This window comes from Arvicanthis niloticus, chromosome 12, assembly GCF_011762505.2.
Source record: "Arvicanthis niloticus isolate mArvNil1 chromosome 12, mArvNil1.pat.X, whole genome shotgun sequence".
Classification (NCBI taxonomy): domain Eukaryota; kingdom Metazoa; phylum Chordata; class Mammalia; order Rodentia; family Muridae; genus Arvicanthis; species Arvicanthis niloticus.
The window spans coordinates 72,531,630-72,549,855 of NC_047669.1; the positions used below are offsets into that span (position 1 = coordinate 72,531,630).

General features: G+C 46.0%; 1 long non-coding RNA gene across 1 annotated transcript; it reads right to left on the reverse strand.

Annotated features, from left to right (window-relative positions):
- Positions 1-8,803: 8,803 nt before the first annotated feature.
- LOC143444094 (uncharacterized) lies at positions 8,804-18,002 on the reverse strand. Its single transcript, XR_013113650.1, has 2 exons — positions 17,672-18,002; positions 8,804-15,322 (listed from the first exon to the last, which is right to left on the reverse strand). It is a non-coding gene; the product is annotated as an uncharacterized LOC143444094 (long non-coding RNA).
- Between the last annotated feature and the right edge of the window lie 224 nt (positions 18,003-18,226).

Consider the following 18,226-nt stretch of genomic DNA (forward strand, 5'->3'; position numbering starts at 1 on the left):
ATGCATTCTTATTCACCATGGATAAAGCTGTTTGGACAAGCAAGGACCATCATCAAGGAAACATGGGCCGGGACCCTTATCTTAGACTTCTCTTCACCTTCCCTGAGCTTCGATGACCCCGCACCCCAGTGGTGAGGAAGAAACGTAGGACACACTACCATTTGTCTCGACCTGCTCCGGTCTTGTATAAGGCCGATGTATGTGATGGTTTGCCTGTTCATCCATGACTGCATTCACAGCGCCCAGAGCAGGGTATGGCATATCATCAGTAAAGCCGTAGATAAACTAAGGAAAAATGAAAAGAGGTACTCTAGAGCCTAGAGTGTGTGGGGGCCTAGCGTTGGGTATCTACCACAGAAGACTGCTTACACATGGATTTAAACTAAGCAAAGCCTTTATTAGCCACCTTAGTTCCTAAGGTGTTCAGGAACCCAGCTGAGCACTGAGCCTTTCTCGGGATGAGCTTTTAAGCACAAAAACCATATCCTGGGTTGACATACTTGAGTTAACGAGAACAGTTAGCCAGAGGTGAAATTATAGAAGTCAGAAAGCAAGGTTAGTACATTTAAAGACTTTCCCACAACTATGGACCTTGATGGATTAGGCCTTTGTATTAGTTTGGAGGGTGGTGCTATCTAGGTGCTGAGTTTACAGCTGGAATGGCATGTTCATCATGGAGTCAGTTGTGCTAAGGTTTCAGGGGCTACTAAGGTCTGGATCCTGTTACTCCTTGGAGCACTGGGGAAGCTTTCGGGAGATCAGAGTTTTACCATCATAATCTATGCAGCTGCCTCTTGATCCTTCCCTCCTCTTACAAAAATGGGGGTGGGGGAGATATGAGGGTGTGTGTGTTCACATGTGTATACTGGTACACACACATATGTATGCATGTGTAGGGAGCTGAGGCTAACATGGTTATCTTCCTCAATTAGTTTCTACTTATTTAAGACTTGTGGTCTCTCACTGAGCCTGGGGCTGGACATTTCAGGATCTGAATGCTGGTCCTCACACTTCCAGGACAAGCACTTTACCCTCTGAGCCGTCTCCTGTCTGCCTTCTCTGCTTTCCTCCCAGCTCCTAAAAGTTTTACCTCCTGAAATATATCAGTTCCATAGGTCAACAAAAGAGATGTCTGGACCCGGGGGTGGAGGGAGTGGGTTTTAGCCTCATAGCAAAGTGTCTGACAACCAACACAGAACAGCTACAGACAACAGAGTCGGAGGAAACAGAATGGCCTCTGGAAGGCTTTGGAAGGAGGGCTGTCAACAGTGGAGGCAGCCTTTCTGTCAGGTCTAGAAGTTGCAATTTTCCTAGATGGGATCATGTTGCTGGCAACGAGGGCAGGGACAGGACAGAACAGACACACTGCTCTCTCATATGTTTGATCAGAACATTAGCAATGTGGGCAGAATCTTCATATTCTCTAAGTTCCTATTTGCTCCCTCCCTGCACTGTCTATATACTGTTTCTTTTCATGTTTTTATTTTTAAAAGCAGGTCTCACGTAGCCCAGGCTGGCCCAAACTCTCTATGTAGAAGCTTGGCTCAAACTCCTGATCTTTCTGCCTCTGTCTCTCAAGGGATGGGCTTACAGGAGCCCACTGCCACACCCAGATATGTACTATTTCTACTGCTTTGTTTTTAAGATTATTTTCAAAGATAAAATTACAAGGTGTCTGAAACAAAAATTATAGACCTTTGGGTTGACTATATGATTTTTACACACATACATACATACATACATACATACATACATACACACACACACACACATACATACATACATACATACACACATACATACATATACACATATGCTTCTGCAATATGTATTCCATACCATTTGCATCTGTGATTCACTTCAAAGCTGTTGTATACACACTCATTAGAGAAGGCAGGAGAGCAGCCAGCAGGCAGGAAAATTGGTAAAGTAAGGGTTACAATTATAGCTTTGCAAATAAAATGTGTAATGTTGTCTTTTATTTTCAGTGTTGTGTTTAATTCTACTATTTTAAATAACTCACTGGTTTAAATTGACCAGTATCAGAATGTGCCTGTTATAAAGTCTGTACAAATAGAAGAGTCCCAAATACAGTCAGTGTGGCACTACCATACAACTAGTCTGATACTGGCAGCACTACAAGTCACTGAGAACAGACACCTTCGACCCCCTATCGTAATCAGCACCTTGAAAAACTAGAACCAGAAACAGCAGGGCTGAGTCAAAAGAATGAGATCTGAGTCGGATCTTGGGCCCTGGGAAGAAATGACATTCTCAATTGCCTGGAAGGCCATGTGTCTTCCGTCACTAGGGTTTCGGTATAGGATCGAGGTTATGGCAAACCTTCCCCCTAAATGTTTTTGCACCTACAAGTTTAAACCCGAGTGTGTGTGATGCTTCATTGAGCAAATAGACAGGTCACTGGTTAGTGAATTCCCTACTGTGGTCATTGGATTCCCTCTCCTTTTTCTCTCTTAGAAGTAAGTATCTCAAAGATTTTACACACACACACACACACACACACTCTCTCTCTCTCTCTCTCTCTCTCTCTCAGGAGGGTGGGATGAGGAAATGCTTTGTGTGTATGTGCCTGTTCATGGATTCTACATCTGAGGATTTAACAAACTACAGACCAAAAATATTAAGAAAAGAAATTGTAGCTGGGCAGTGGTGGCGCACGCCTTTAATTCCAGCACTTGGGAGGCAGAGGCAGGCAGATGTCTAGAGACAGCCTGGTCTACAGAGTGAGTTCCAGGACAGCCCAGGGTATACAGAGAAACCCTGTCTGGAAAAAACAAAACAAAAAAACAAAACAAAACAAAACAAAACAAAAAAAAAAAAAAAAGAAAGAGAGAGAAGAAAAAGAAAAGAAATTGTGTCCACAGGGAACATGGATGCCTTTCTCCCTTGTCAATAATTCCCAACAATACAATGTGATCGCTACATAGTACCCTCAACTGGAGTTGAGGGAGACCCACCTGAGTCAAACATCTAGGACTAATAGAGAGCTTGCAGAGCTAGAATGTAATGAGCCAAGCTTACCCTGGGCCAGCTTAGCCCCTACATGAACACTTAGTGCTCACCTCCTGGCGCACCTGAACATCCTTGTCAATATCATTAGATCAATCCTCCTGTCTAAGACGGAGCCCTAGCTTCTGTCCATGCAAAGGCTAAGGCTGTCGCTCTGCTGTCGTCCAGGCTGTGGCAGAGCTTCCCTGCTTTGCTAGAACAGTCTACCTGCTCTTTCCTCCAATGCACTTGAGCCATGCCTTGATTTATGACTTTCTTCTGTTACAGTAAAATTTTATGAAACTTCACCACATTGGGACCTGGTATTTAGGGAAACCAAAACCTGTCTCCTATGGCCACAGTACTCACATCTGGCTCCAGAATAAACTACCCTTTATTCCCTTTGAGGTAAAAGCTTTCTTTTATTTATTTCTTATTGTCCTTGTTATTTGTTTGTTTGGTTTGGGTTTTTTTTTCTTCAGGGGTGTGGTGAAGGGGAAAGTGTTTCTGTAACCATGTGTGACACATGCATGCCACAAGATGTGTATGGAAGTCAGAGGACAACTTTGGGTATTGGTCCTCATCTTCCACTTTATTTGAGAGAGCGTCTTCCTTGCTCACTGACATGTGTGCTAGACTGAGAGCCTTCAGTAATTCTCTTCCCCCAGTGTCATGTCTCCCCATTTGGCATCCAGCCCTTACTTGGGCTCTGGAGATCTAAACTCAAGTCATCAGGCTTGAGTGACCCATATAGCCATCATTCTAAGCTGAGAGCTACATTTTTTGAGTGTCAACAGCATCTCCACTGTGTTAGCTATTATATGTAACCAGAGATTATTTGATGTATAGAGAAGTTTGCAGGGTCTATTGCAGACACTGGAGCATTTTATAAGAGATAAAAGTGGTACGCTGTTGCTGCACTGGGTGTTCTACCAGCGCCCAACAGACACCAAGGGATAGCTCTATGGATCTTTTTGATAAAATGGGAAAATTCCTAATTTCTCAGTTATTCACTTATGAGTCAGCTGAACCTGAACTGGCTGCTCACTGCATCCTGAGGAAGGTTCTGGAGGTAGTTCTATGTTAAGACAAAGTGTGTTGAGGAAGAGACCCACAGTAATAGGACCTTCCACTACCTACTGAGAGACAGCCTAGATCAAGAGTCTGACTGTCAGCCTCCCGGGATTCTCTCCTCACCAGTGGCTCTGAGGGGCCTTTCACATGTCAGCTATGCCAGTCTATAACATAAATGAAACAGCAGAGTTACACTTCACACACACACACACACATACACACACATACACACACACTCACATACACACTCACACAACTCACATATACACATATGTGGACACACATACATGCACATACACAGTCACCCATGAACATACACACATATACACATGTGTACACAGTCACAGGCACACTCACACATATATGTGCACACACATATATACACACACACTTAAAATCATACACATACACGCACACACTTAACCATGCACACACACACACACATATACACCCATGTACACAGTCACAGACACACATATATATGCACACACATACACTTAAAGTCACACAATATATACACACAGTCACACATGTACAAACTCACACAGTTACATGCACACACTGACACGCACAAACACATTTCCCCTTATAACATACAATACAAGGGAGCATACTAGGGTTGTATTTTTCACGTGGGTTCCCTGTGAATAAGCAGTCTCCCTTTTCCCATCCTGGTCACGGAGCAATCCTGAATTGTTCCTGAGTAGTAGGGAGAGATTTCTGGGCTGAATCCTGGTCTAAGTCAGAGAGAAAAGTATTTCTAAAGAAAGACATCTTCAGATGATTATTTTGAGAGACTTTCTGGTAATCCCCAGTAAATCTGCATGTTAATAGGAGTCATTTACTCAAAGCGGGGGTCCAGGAAAATAGCTTTACATAATAACAGGAGCTTGATTTGATTACTCCAATTTGGTCCTTGCTATTGAATTCATGGCCCAGCCAAGCTTTTGGAAGTTTTACAGAATGATAAACAAGACAGGACTAGCAGAAGACTAATAGCGTTCAACCTGTCTGTCTTTATTTCTTCTCATGTACAGGGAAACAGGGCAAACACAGGAAAGCCAGTGATAAGCTCCTTAGCGTTCAGGGATAACTGGTTTCTTCCCACACCGGAGCTCTAAGCCTGCCTAATGTTTGCTAAGACTTGAGGACAGCTCCTTCCTACGGGAGGGAGACCACTTCTTTATGGTGTGCGTGGTTTTGTTCACCTAGACACCAAAATGCTGGTTGACATCTTCAGTTGCTCTTGGTCATTTTAAACCAGAGAGATCCTTTAAGATTTTTATTAGCACATGTTAATTATACATAATGAGTTTCATTATGCATTGTCTTGTATGTATATAATGCATCTTGATTATAGCCACCATATCCTGGTCCTGTCCAGTCCTCCCTGGCCTCTCTTCTTTCCAACTATGGAAGAACTTTTTAAACTCTAGACTGTCTGGGCAAAATGGTTCAAATCTCTAATCACAACACTCAGGAGGCTGAGGCAGGAGGATCATCAGGAGTTGGAGGCCAACTCCTTCTGCAGCAAAAGTCTTGTTTCTAAAACAAACAAACTGACCAAAAATAAATGAAGTCAGTTGGTGCTGGTTATTTTGGTTATTTTACAAAAACCATACAGAGTTTCTGTAGACTCTTATCTTAGCATATTCTCTGTCAACACACATACACACACACACACACACACACACACACACACACACACACACACACGCCAGCCTGCAGCTCTGGACTAGAGATGGCTCAGTAGTTAAGAGCACTTGCTGCTCTTGAAAAGGACCCAGGTTCAGCCTCCAGCACCCACAGAGCTCCTCACATCTAACTCCTTATAATTCCAGTCTCGGGATCTGACACACTTTCTGGCCTCCTCCGGCAATTGTATGCTCTTGGCACATATACATATATGCAGACAAAATGATCACTCATGTAAGCTAAAATAAACAAATCTTATATAAAATACATAACATTCTTAAATGTATTTTATACCAAGCTTTCACCTGAAAGGGAATTGATGTTGTTTATTCTGGAGCCATATGGTGACCATGTTCCAAATGGTAACAGTCTTACAAATTTTTTATAGTAACAAGACAAAATGGAGCCAGCTTTGGATACACTGTATTGGCAGGTTACGAAAAGCATGAAGTCCCTACTACAGTCTTGTTTGGTAACATTTGGGCTGGTGGAAGCTTGGGGATTGCTTGTATATTCTGAAAGATGTACCTAGTAGTCCCAAGGATATTCACTCACACACTGAAGTGACCAATAAATAGCCATTTAGATTCTGGGCCTGCAACATTCTAACTCTCTACAATCATTAAATTCTACTCAGTCAGCCTGTAAAGTTTAACACTGGCACCGCTTTTATTTTATTTTATTTTATTTTATTTTATTTTAGAACTTCCTTTAACAGCATCTTACATGCTGTAATAGTTTAAATATGAGACGCCCTCTCCACAGGCTTTTATATTTAAACACTTTGTCCCCAGTGGGCTTCCATATTTTGGGAGGTGGGATTTAGGTAGAGGAGAAAATGAATCACTAGAGGGCAGGTCTTGAGGGTTATAGCCTTAACACACTTCCTGCCTCATATCTTGCTTCCAGGTTGGCACTGGGTAACAAGCTGCTATCACACTCCTGCCACAGTAGGCGAGTCCTCTGCCACATCTTCTTTCCTTCAATGGACTCTTCACCCCTTCAACCATGAGGCAAAATAGATTTTCTCCCTTAAACCATTTCTTCCGGGTACTTGGAAGCAACCTCAAGACAATGAAGACACAAGCAGTGGAGCACTTATCAAAATTAAGAAATTATCTTTGCACATTGCACAGGACTATTCACTAAGTGTCAGAGCCTGTTCCCATTGCCGGCTTCTCCACTGATGCCCGTTGTCTGTTCAAGAACCAAATGCAGGGTCCCACAGTATATCTAGATGTCTTGTGTAGAACCACATCCAAGATCCCAGGGTACGTGTGGCTGTCTCGTCTCTCCTCCCCCCTGCACCCAGTGACTCGTCCTATGACTCACAGCCTGGCTGCTAAGCCTGGCTAGTTCTTCTGTGCACTACCCTTGCTTGGGTTTGTGAATATGCTCTTGTGATTAGATTAGGTCATGTATCATAGGGGAGGAAGCCACACAATGACAGATGTGCCCTTCTGAAGGCCTCTCATGTCATCTGGATCCTTGTCTAAGGTAACATCTGTCATTGTAAACTTGTTGCTTTTCCCATTGCTAAGACCTAGGGCTTGCCAACTAGGTCCGAGCCAGTGAGGACCAAGGATTCCATCGCTGCATCCCCAGGGCTGGAATTATATACTATCACGCATGGCTTTCTACGTGGGTACAGGGAGTAGAAGCTGGGTTTGCATGGAAGATACTTTACTGCCTAGCCATATCCTTGGCTCCCGGTTTGTTTCTTTGATTGGAAATAAATATCAGTAGCAGAAAGTAGGCCTGGAAGAGGGTACTGAGTAAATTTACTTGCTGGTTGGCCACATCTAACCTCTAACTAGTGTTCATGGCCCTCATGGATCTGTGCTCTGTGGTGCAGTCAGGGCCTCCCAACTCACCCTTTCAGGAAGTTTAAGGCAAATACATTCATCTGTCAATAAATACCTTTAAAAGCATCACATATGTTTCCACATTGTAAATTCAAGTAGCTGATGATCAAAAGTATTTGGGGGAAAAAAATTACACTTACAGATACATATGTTTAAGTTCTGGTGAAAAGGGGCCAGGAGAAGTTGAATCTGTGTCTATAAAACTCTGAAGAAGGCAGTGGACTTGTACAAACTTTAAAAAAGAAAGTAATTCCCCCCCCCCCCAAATTAGTCTTAAAACAACTTTGGTGTAACATAGAGCCATTTAGAAATGTATAGCACGATGTTATTTAAGATTCCACGAGAGTCTGTGCCTGCTAACTGAAGCCAACTTTGTCAGGTCTCCTCTGCAGATGGTGTGGCTGGGAGCACACTGTCAAAAGAAGCTTCCAGTAGCTTCCCCATGACACACATGTCTGTGCCCCCACTTGGAGGGCACAGACAAATATCTCCCCAGCAGCTGGTGGGCTGGACCCAAACAGCTAGTGTGGGACAAACAGAATGTGTGATTGATAAAGAGCCTGGGAGAACAGGCCCCGAGTCTGGGAGCCAAATGGTTCCTTGCACAGAGCCAAAAGGATAAGGGCCACCATCCATTTGGGAACAAGCAATGCATCCCATTAACACACCATGCTTTCTGTTTCTCTGTACAACTCTGGCATTGTCTGTGACAATGCTGCCCAATGTCCTCCACTGCTATGTACAAGGCCCACTCCTGTCTTCTGTGAACAGTTCAGATATTAATATTGATGGTAATAACTATCACTTAGACTGAACAGATGCCTCATCTGTCTCTGTTGGGGTTACTACTGTGATGAAGCACCATGGCCAAAAGCAAAAAGTGGGGAGAAAAGGGTTTACTTCACACACAGTTCCATGCAACAGTTCACCATCAAATACAGCGAGAGCGGGGACTCATGCTAGGCTGGGACCTGAAGGCAGGAGCTAACACAGAGGCCATGGAAGGGTGCTCCCCATGGCTTGCTCAGCCTGCTTTCTTATAGATCCCAGGACCACCAGCCCAGGAATGGCACCACTCACAGTGGCTGGGCCCTTCCGCATCAATCACTAATTAAGAAAATGCCCTACAGGCTTGCCTACAGCCACATCTTATGGAAGCATTTTTTTTTTTTTTTTGCTTTTTATTTATCAAATGTATGCTTTATTAGAATTATAATACATAGATTGAATTTCTCATCACCACGATGCTATCAGATCTCAACACTGCTCAACGCATTCTCATTTTTACAGCTGAAGGACACAAAGCAATTCTTGGTCCCCATCATGTCTGCTCTCAAGCCCTGTCACTCAGGTCACACACATCTATGTGACAATCTATAGATCAAAGTTGTCACAGTTAATGAGCTTTGGATTTGGCACTTAATAATCTAGAAGCAGTCCATTCACATAAGTACCACCATTTACATCTGAAAGAAATCATTGCGGTGAGTACCACACCAATCGTGACCTGTTACACCTTGGGAAAAATAAAATAAAATCTCAACCAAATTCTACTAAGGCCTACTGCCTTTTACTGATTTCAAGTAGAATATACAAGGTGTCTTTATGGCACATTTGTGACTTTGCAATATAATTTATAATATAGGCTTTAGGTCTGGAATTAGAAAAATGAAGGAAGCCGGGCATCACAGACAGAGTCAGAAGTGAGGACAAGGTCTTAGCATTTATTTCTTCCAACCACATACTGAAGTGTGTGTCTTTGTTAGCTGTACCACAAACTGAGGCCCCAGGAGGTTCTTCTCTTGGGGGCTTATTAGATAAACACCCATCAGTCATGACACATTGGTTACGCTATTCATTTACTCATCTGTGTTCTTGGTTCCATAAAATCCAATACCCCAACTATGCATGGCACCCTTAGGTGACGGGCCATTTTCTTAATTGAGGCTCTCTTCTCTCAGATGAGTTTAGCTTATGTCAGTCAACTTGACATGAAACTACCCAGGGCACCATCCTATAGATGGTAGAAGAAAGAATGGACAATATTTGATTTTAAAAGAAATATTGTTGAGTGGGGGGGTCTAGGGAAATGGCTCAGTGATCACCATCCAAACATGAAGACCTGCATTTGATCTTGTAGAACCTACGAAAACAAGCAAGGCATGGCAACACACGCCTGCCAACCCAGCACTGGGAGAGGGAGAAGCAGACTCAGGTGGATCCCTGGAGCTCCTCAGCCAAGCCCGCCTAGGTGGCAAGCCCCAGGGTCAGGGAGAGAGAGTGTGGGGGGAGAGGGAGAGGGAAAAGGGAGGAAGAGAGGGAGAGGGGGGAGGGGTAGGGGGAGAGGGAGAGACAGAGAGAGACCTATCTCAAAAGTGGATTATGACTCAAGGAGTAGGGAGTGACTGACGAAGTCACATGATGTAGACCTGTTGACCTCTGGCCTCCACATGAGCACACATGTGTACACACAAACACGCATGTGCACACAAATGTGTTGGATAGTTCTTATTCTTTGAGAAAGCCCCATCCTAGGTGAAGCAAAATCCACAGAACGCTGTACATCCACCTTCATGTTCAGTGTTGAGACAAGGCTGGGGATCCAGTTTCATCCACTCCCCCATTTAGGGCCCTTCCACATATGTGTGGGCTTCTCCTTTATATTCTAATAGGAATCCTTCTACTATAATTATGATTTGGTCAAAAGCAAGTAATCCAAGTTACTTGACTAAGTACACAGACTAAGAAAATCTAAACGGAGTAGACTGGACCAGGCGACCCTGGCATGGCGTCTTAGAACTGCCCTCGACTGGACAAGCTGTGCTGTTATACAAAAGCCTCAGTATGATAAAGGCTGTTTTAAATCTAAACAAAATTTGCTTGTATTCCTGCTGTCTTTATGCCAGCTACTTTTTGTCTCTTCACCACCAGAAGTCACCTTGCTACACTGTTATTGACAGCACACTGTTTTAACATCATTTAACGTTGATGGTTCTGTGGACATGGGGTTGTGTTCCTTCACAGGAATATAATTAATTACAATTTTTAGCATGTGTATAAATACTCATAAATTATATCACTATTTCCCAATTTGTTTATCCATTTCCCATTGCTAAGCTGGTAAGTCATCTTCAACTTCCCACTCTGTCATAAATAACCCGCTATAAATATATCAACACATACACCATTTCTTCTTTTAAATTACTTCCTTGAAATAAATTCTGAGGAATGAGATTGTGGGGTCAAAGGGTATGAACATTTAAACGACCTCTGACCTGCATTGATTGCCAAATGCTCTCAAAGGGCATTGTGCCAGTTTTCAGAGAATGATATATCTACTTGCCTTGCAGCCTTGTCAGGATCGTGGATTTCAGCTGAGACTCACTAACATGCAGGATTATTTTTAGCACTATATAATATGTTGATTTCTTAATAATGCCTACATGTAGGATGGAAATCAGGAGAGAAAGCAGGTTGAATTAAATGTGTGAGCAGGCAGGGCCTTGCTCCTGAAAACAATGAAATTGGTCTTAAGACATCTAGGAGGCATCAGCACACCAGATGCCGGCCGCTGGGGACTTGTTTTAGGAACATCCACACACTTGTGGAGGTATAGACTTTGCAGAAAGACAAAGGCTGGGGAAGGCAAATATGCACTTACAAAAGCAGTGCTTAAATTATCAGTGCTGACCCACCGAGATTTTACATCTGCGACCTCTTAGAGAAACATCCAATTATTCCAGTCGTTTTTTTTTTTTTTTTTTCTTTTTCCTCTGTGCCTCAAACTCTTGAGAGCAAGGAGAGAAAAGAAGGGAGAGTAAAACTAACACCAAAGGGGACACGTTCTGCTGTGTCTGCTTCCTAGAGACACTGCACAGACGAATGGGTGAGGTGCCTGTCGATGGACTTTGTAGATGGCGTGATAAAGGGAGAACAATTGTTTCCGTGACTCCTTATGACGAGCCCAGCTGCAATATTTTTTTTCTCAATAGCACACCTTGGATTTGTGTCACATCATCTCTAAAATCAGTAGGGTGGATGATCACGGAGTCATGTGCAGCAATTTGGTTGTGTGTGGTGGTGGCGGTGTGTGTTGCCCTTGTGTGTGTGCAGGCACTTGCCCAAATGCATGCACGTGGAGGACAGAAGTTAATGTTGGCTCTCTTCTTCTAGCACTCTCTGTCTTATTTTTAGTCAGGTTCTCTCACTGAACCTGGAGCGTATGCTTTGGTCGTACTGGCTGGCCAGCAAGCACCTGTCTCCCATCACCCCTCATACCCACTGAGGCTGGAGATATATTATACACCACCATGCCTGGATTTCCCATGGCTGCTGGGGATGGGAATTCAGGTTCTCATGCTTGCATGGCAAACATTTTATTGACGGCCGTCTTCTCAGTCCTGGTTGTGGTATGTTGATAAAGCATGTGGGACATGCTGAAGAAGGTCTACAGGAAATGCACCAGTGCCACACAAGTACCACGCTATCCTGTGACCATGCTATTTGGCTATTTTATTGGGTTCTTTTGCTTCTCCATCCTTAGACCTTCCGACTCCCCATCATAGGTAGAGAGGAAGAAGGTTAGAGGGAAAGTGGTCATCAATATCGTTAGACTACTTCCTGCTGATTAGAGGTACCGAGTTCCTTGGGGCAAGACCAATCTTCATTGTCAGGATGTCTCCAACCAGCAACCAGCAGCAGTAGCAACAAGAACAGCAGTGGCAGGGGAGTAGCCACCGCAGCCTCTCAGGTCTCTGGCATTTTTATACACTCTCAAGAGTCCCTAGAATTCTAGAATTGATAAACTATCTTCATCAGGCAGAATCATGCCCCTGCCACAGCACGGGACAAATCATAGTCAGCTGCTATGGACAATCTGAAGCAGCCCTGTATCCCACACCTGGGGACCTTAAAACAAAAACATATTCACATAATTGGCTTTTTAAAGAAACCAAAATTCTCTCTATACTATACAGGAGGAAATCCACTCCTGTAGGATGGGTGCCCACTGTCCTCAGCTCCCTGCCCCGGGCGGGGGGGGGGGGAGTGGAGCTTATCCTTAGTATCATAACTCTCATGATGAAAATTGCCAGTTGATGATGGAGAAGTTTAACCAGAACGTGCAAACCTGAGCTCCCTACCGCCCATCGCTGCTCACTAGAGGATTTGAGGGACAGAGAAAGAAGCCTGAAGCCTGGGTTCATCAGAGAAGGAAAGGCGTGGATTTACAATGAAATCTGAGACTATGAGCAGCAGTCACCCTGACAGGAGTAAATGCTGCTCACTGCATACATTTAGTAAATAAAACTCTGCGTGTCTATTTGGAGATTGCTGTTCAGGCCCTGCTTCCTCACTCACACAGGTGTGTTGCCTGCCATCACAGCAGGTAGATCCTGAGAGGGTGAGCAGGGCTCCTCTGGGAGCTGAGAGACCATAGGTGGTGGTGGTAAGACTCTCAGGAGGCAGCTTTAGTGGGCCAGCTCATTTTAATAGGGGAACAAAGGCTATTTAAACCCTTAGGCATGAGTAGGGACTTTTGGAGTGAGTAGACATCATTGGTGGGGCCAGGAATGTCTCATTTGCATAAGGAGGAACTCCAGGAGCTGCTAGACAGAACCTTATGAGGGGAGAGGCAGCTTAACCCGGCTACCAGGCTATGTGACCTCCTCTGGTAGGGCAAAGGTTGGGGCACAGAGCCAGGTGTGCCTGACACACCTCAACCCCATTATTGTTCTGGGCCTGCTTCCCCCATCCCACAGTTCCCTGGACCCACAGGGGATTGTGGGTAAGAGTGGTAAGGATGGATAGTTGCAAGGCACTGTGGAAAGGTCTTGGTAGGCATGACCAAAACCATTTCAGTGGAACAGGTTCCATGATTGACCCCAAAGGATAGTTGTAGGGGAGGGGTACCTCCCCCCTCCTTGCCTCTCTCTCCCTCCCCTTCTGTCCATCTTTCCCCACCTGTCTGTCTCTCTCTCTCTCACACACAAGCTGGTTAATCTTGGTATTTGGCCTGGTGTCACATTCTTGGGCTCATATGGCATGGGGGAAGGGCATATTTAGAGACCAGTGGGGAGCTAGTGACTGATGATGCTATCATGTGGGACAGGACTTGGGGCACATCCTGAAGACACCCTGTGGTCAATGGGGCTGAACAGTGCAGCGGGTTAAAGAGGTCCTACTATGGACTGGCCATGATATCACATACACTGAATCTCAGCCCTCGGGAGGCAGAAACAAACAGATCTCTGAGAGTTCAAGGCTAGCCTGATCTACACAGTGAGTTCCAAACCAGCTAGAGTTACATGGTGAGAACCTGTCTCAAACAGCAACAAAGAAATGTCCCAGTGGGGCCTAAGGGATCCCTGAAGACTGTCGGGAGGCTGTTAGAAGGATCAGGAACTGATCTGCAGGTACTGAGAGGACCAAGTAACAATCATAAAAAGCCTGAGTGTAAAGGACTCACTTGCACCCTCTTTTCCGAGGCTGGGAAAGGGCCTGTACACTTGTTCACAGGCTTAGATGGTTCTGAGAAAACTGTCTTGTTAAATGTCTGGACCATAGTCCATTAAGATGACCAGCTGGTGGACGGTGCGCTGACTTCCTCTCCTTCCCACATCTGGCATCTGCGGGTGTAGACTGACAAAGTGCGTTTGGGAGATGTGGCTGAGAGACAGCTGAACAAGGCAAGGACAGTACCGGGGACTTCCTGTGTGCCTGGCAGCAGTATCGCTATATCTCAGTCTCTGCTAGTCACTGAGGTACAGAATCGCTCACAGGGACTTCTCTGTTCAGTCTCAGGCAAGGGCACAGACTGCAGGGCTGGAGGGTTTCTTAGAGATGGGTGGGGAGCAGAGGTGAGGCAAAGCCTGAGACGTATAGGGCAGGAAAATAACACCGTGGTGCAGCTAACTGGAGAACACACACTTCTTTCATGTGTTGAGCGTGTACCTGTGCACATGCATGTGGAGTCCAGAGGTTGACCAGGTGTCTTCCCCAACTTTTCATATTTTCCCCACAAAAAACCATTTCTCACCGAACCTGGGACTTGCCAGTTCACCTTGGCCGGCAGAACAGTGAGCCCCAGGCACTGTCTGCCTGCTTCCTCGGCGCTGACATTACACACACTTACTGGCACACTCATATTAGGTTCTTGTTTGTTTTTAAATAAGTGCTGGGGACTTGGACTCAGTTTTTCAGCAAGCACTTTACCAACTGAGCCGTGTCTCTAGCCCCATAGTGATATTTCTGAATTATATTTATCACTGTGACCACTTCCACTTGTCATAATCTCTTTTCTCCTTTAAAGTAAATATTTATATTCATATCTTTCCCTTCATTCATACTTCCTTCCAGTCTTCTGACCTGCGGACATCAGACTTGCCCAGTTGATGCCTAGCGCTTACTCATCCCCAAGTGCTCGCCATGAGAACACATCACTGGCTTCAGGGAGCCTGGCTCCGGCCTCCTGGCAAGAGCCATTGCCAGGGCCCCTCATCTGCAGTGGCAGCAGCTGCCTCATCCTGGGGGGTGCTGGGAGCCAAGAGTACCAGGGGGTACCTGGAAGCCAGGACTTGCCCAGTGGCCTTCCTTCCTGGCCAGACGGCAGCCTTTGGCCACCAGCTGCCAGTGTGCAGCCCCTCTCTGTAGAATCTGTGTGGCCATTCATCTCAGGCCTCCTGGAAAGGCAAAGACGGTTGTGTTATACTAGGTGAAGCTAAAGCTTATCTCCTGCATCTGCCAAGATCCACGGGTTTCTCCCCCCCCCAACCCCGCCTCTCATAAGCCCTCCCCAACTTCCCTCCCCCCTTTCTTTTACCCCATCTTGTGGGTTTTCAATAGCATGTGCTTTTTTTTTTCTTTGCTCTCTTTCTGGTCAAGACAAGGTTGTCTCTCTGGGTGGAAAAAGGCCGTGTGTTCATGGTCTGCAGCTGCATCTCAAAGGCACTTTGTTGGCTGGTTATGAACTTGTCTTTGCTCATGTGGGGAAACAGGGAGATTCTTTGGCTCCCCCACCCGAGCTGAAATTGATGTTATTTCTCTGCCAGTGGTACCCAAGGAAAGGTTTTGTCCCATTTCCTCCCCTTTCAGGCTGAGCCCTATTTATGTTGGAAGCTGGGGCACTGCCACGAAGGACCATTGTCGCTTCCACCAACATCCGAGGCTGGCCAAGTCCAGCAGCTGTGGGTTCATGCCTGCCCTCCCCAAGGCGGATTTCCTTGACAACATGTTCTTGTTGGGGCGACTTGTCTTAGCCTTTCTCTTGTGAGCTCCTCCTTTACTCTCCCCCTCTTCCCAAAGTCACCCTTCCAGTTTGTGGAGCTTAAACTCAGATAAAGTGTAAACTCCCTCCCTCCCCGCCCCCCCCCCCCGTGTGTGTGTGTGTGTGTGTGTGTGTGTGTGTGTGTGTGTTGGAAGTCACAAACAGGAGCCTGGATCTGAGAAGGGGATAAAGACTGAGAGCTGGAGAGAGGGTAGAGGCGCCCAGTGCAAGGGGTGAAGGGCGGGAAATTTCACCATAAATAATAGGATCAAATTCGTTATTATTTAGATGATTACCAATTGCCTCCAATCCAACTTTGTAAGCCTTGCCCTCGTCTCTCCCCACCCCCAGTGTCAGATGGAACACCTAGGTGGCCCACGGGGACCTCTGACCTCTATATCCTCTTCCTTTCTCCCCCCTTTGCTACTTTTCTACTGGATAAAAGGAGAGAGTGAGAGATAATTAACAAAAAACATGGCCCCGGGACAATGAAGCAACTGGCCTTGGCCGGCAAGCAACGGATCCTGGTTTTCTAGGTAGAGTTTCTCCCATCAATCTTTCCTTTAACCTCCCTGTTCGTGGAAGCAATAGAAACACCACCCCCTCCCCTGAGCAAATGCTTTCTTTTGACTGGAAACAAAAAGGGGGCCCCGGCAAAGACGGAGGTGAAATCTGGGTGGTATGGGCACGGCACAATGGGGCCCCTGTTCCTGGCCGGGCTTGTGTTTTACAACAGGGGAGGGGCAGGCGCGAATGGTCCGATGGTGGAGACAATCCCCCCCCCCCCCCCCCCCCCCCCCCCCCCCCCGATTCAGGCTACAAACGCATCTTCTATTCCACACGGAGCTGCTGAGCAGAAAGGACGGGGTGACAAAGAGCATGGGCGGGGAGAAGGGAAACAAAATGTTTTCAGTTAAAAAAAAAATCTCTCATATCCTACACATCCTCAGAAGAGCTTCTATGGAGAAGGCCTTCAGAGGGTCCCAGCCCACAACTCAAGGGCTTTGTCTGGACTCTGATTTATTGATGAAGCTTGAGCAGCTCACTAAGAAAGGCCTGGGGGTGTCTTTGTCTTGAAGATAAAGTACAATAGGCCACAAGGGCCAAGATCTCTTGGGATGCTCTCAGGTCCTGCCTCTCTCTTGCCCTCTCCTCCCTGAAAACGCCAGCAGACACTGAAATAAAAACCATCAGTGGTGTGGCTGGGAGTGCTGGGGACAAGCTGGGCCACTTGAGGTCTCCTTGAGAGGGTATTATGGTCAGGGAAAATATTTGCGCACTGAGGATGGCACACTCCATTGATAATGGCTGTCATGTGCCTCGGATAGTCACCTCCCTCCCGGCTGTCAGCGGCGCAGCCACCGCCAATTCACAGCGCCCTCAGAGAAAGTGCCCTTGTCTGTGGTGACCAAGATGGGGACATTGTGTTTACCTACTTGAGCAGAGGAGAAGGTGACTGGGAGGGCAGCCTGCATTGTAAATTACAATTAAAACAGAAACAGACAGTTCCTGCTCTGCCCTGGGACCCCCACCAATAAATTATGGATGGACATTAGAGGAGAGCCCGGGAAAGATTGGGTCCTGGGGAGAATTCCCCCATCCCATAGCCTACCGAGAGGTCTTAGGATCTAGACAGGGCTACTTGGGAGTCAAGGTAGAAGGGCTGGTTGGCCATACACACTAGGATCCTCAGGAGGTTCCCCACTTGTCTGTGGAGAAAAGCAATCTGGATGTCTCCTCACCCAGTTGCTTAGAGATGGCTTACCCAGAGTTCTTTGTGGCTGGCCCCACCTCTCTTCCAGGTTCTTTTGCCAGTCACCAGCAGTAAAGTCCACCTGAAACAGAAAGGAGAGGAGTGGAGGACAAAGGAAAGGAGAGGAGAGGGGGAAGAAGGGGCAGAGAAGAAAACAGGATAGGAAGAAGGATGTCTGTCCACAGCGAAGAATCAGGAAGAAAGTGCTGATTCTAGAAAGCCCAGTCTCTCAGGTTTACATAAAGGCTGCAGAAATGAACTACCCAGAAGGCTGAGACAGGAGGATTGAGTTGGAGCCCAATCTGGGTGATATAGAAAGATCCTGTCTCAAAGAAACAAGGAAAAAAAAAAAACAGGAAAAGATAAAAGATGAGGGGAAAAGGAGGGAAAAAGGGAGGGAGGGGGAAAGGGAGAGGGAGACAGGGAGAGAGGGAGAGGGAGAGAAGAAGGGAGGGAGGGAGGGAGGGAGGGAGGGAGGGAGGGAGGGAGGGAGGGAGAACAGACACAAGATTTACACCAAGTACTGGCCAGGAACAGTACTTTATGTTGCTGTAACTGGAAACATCC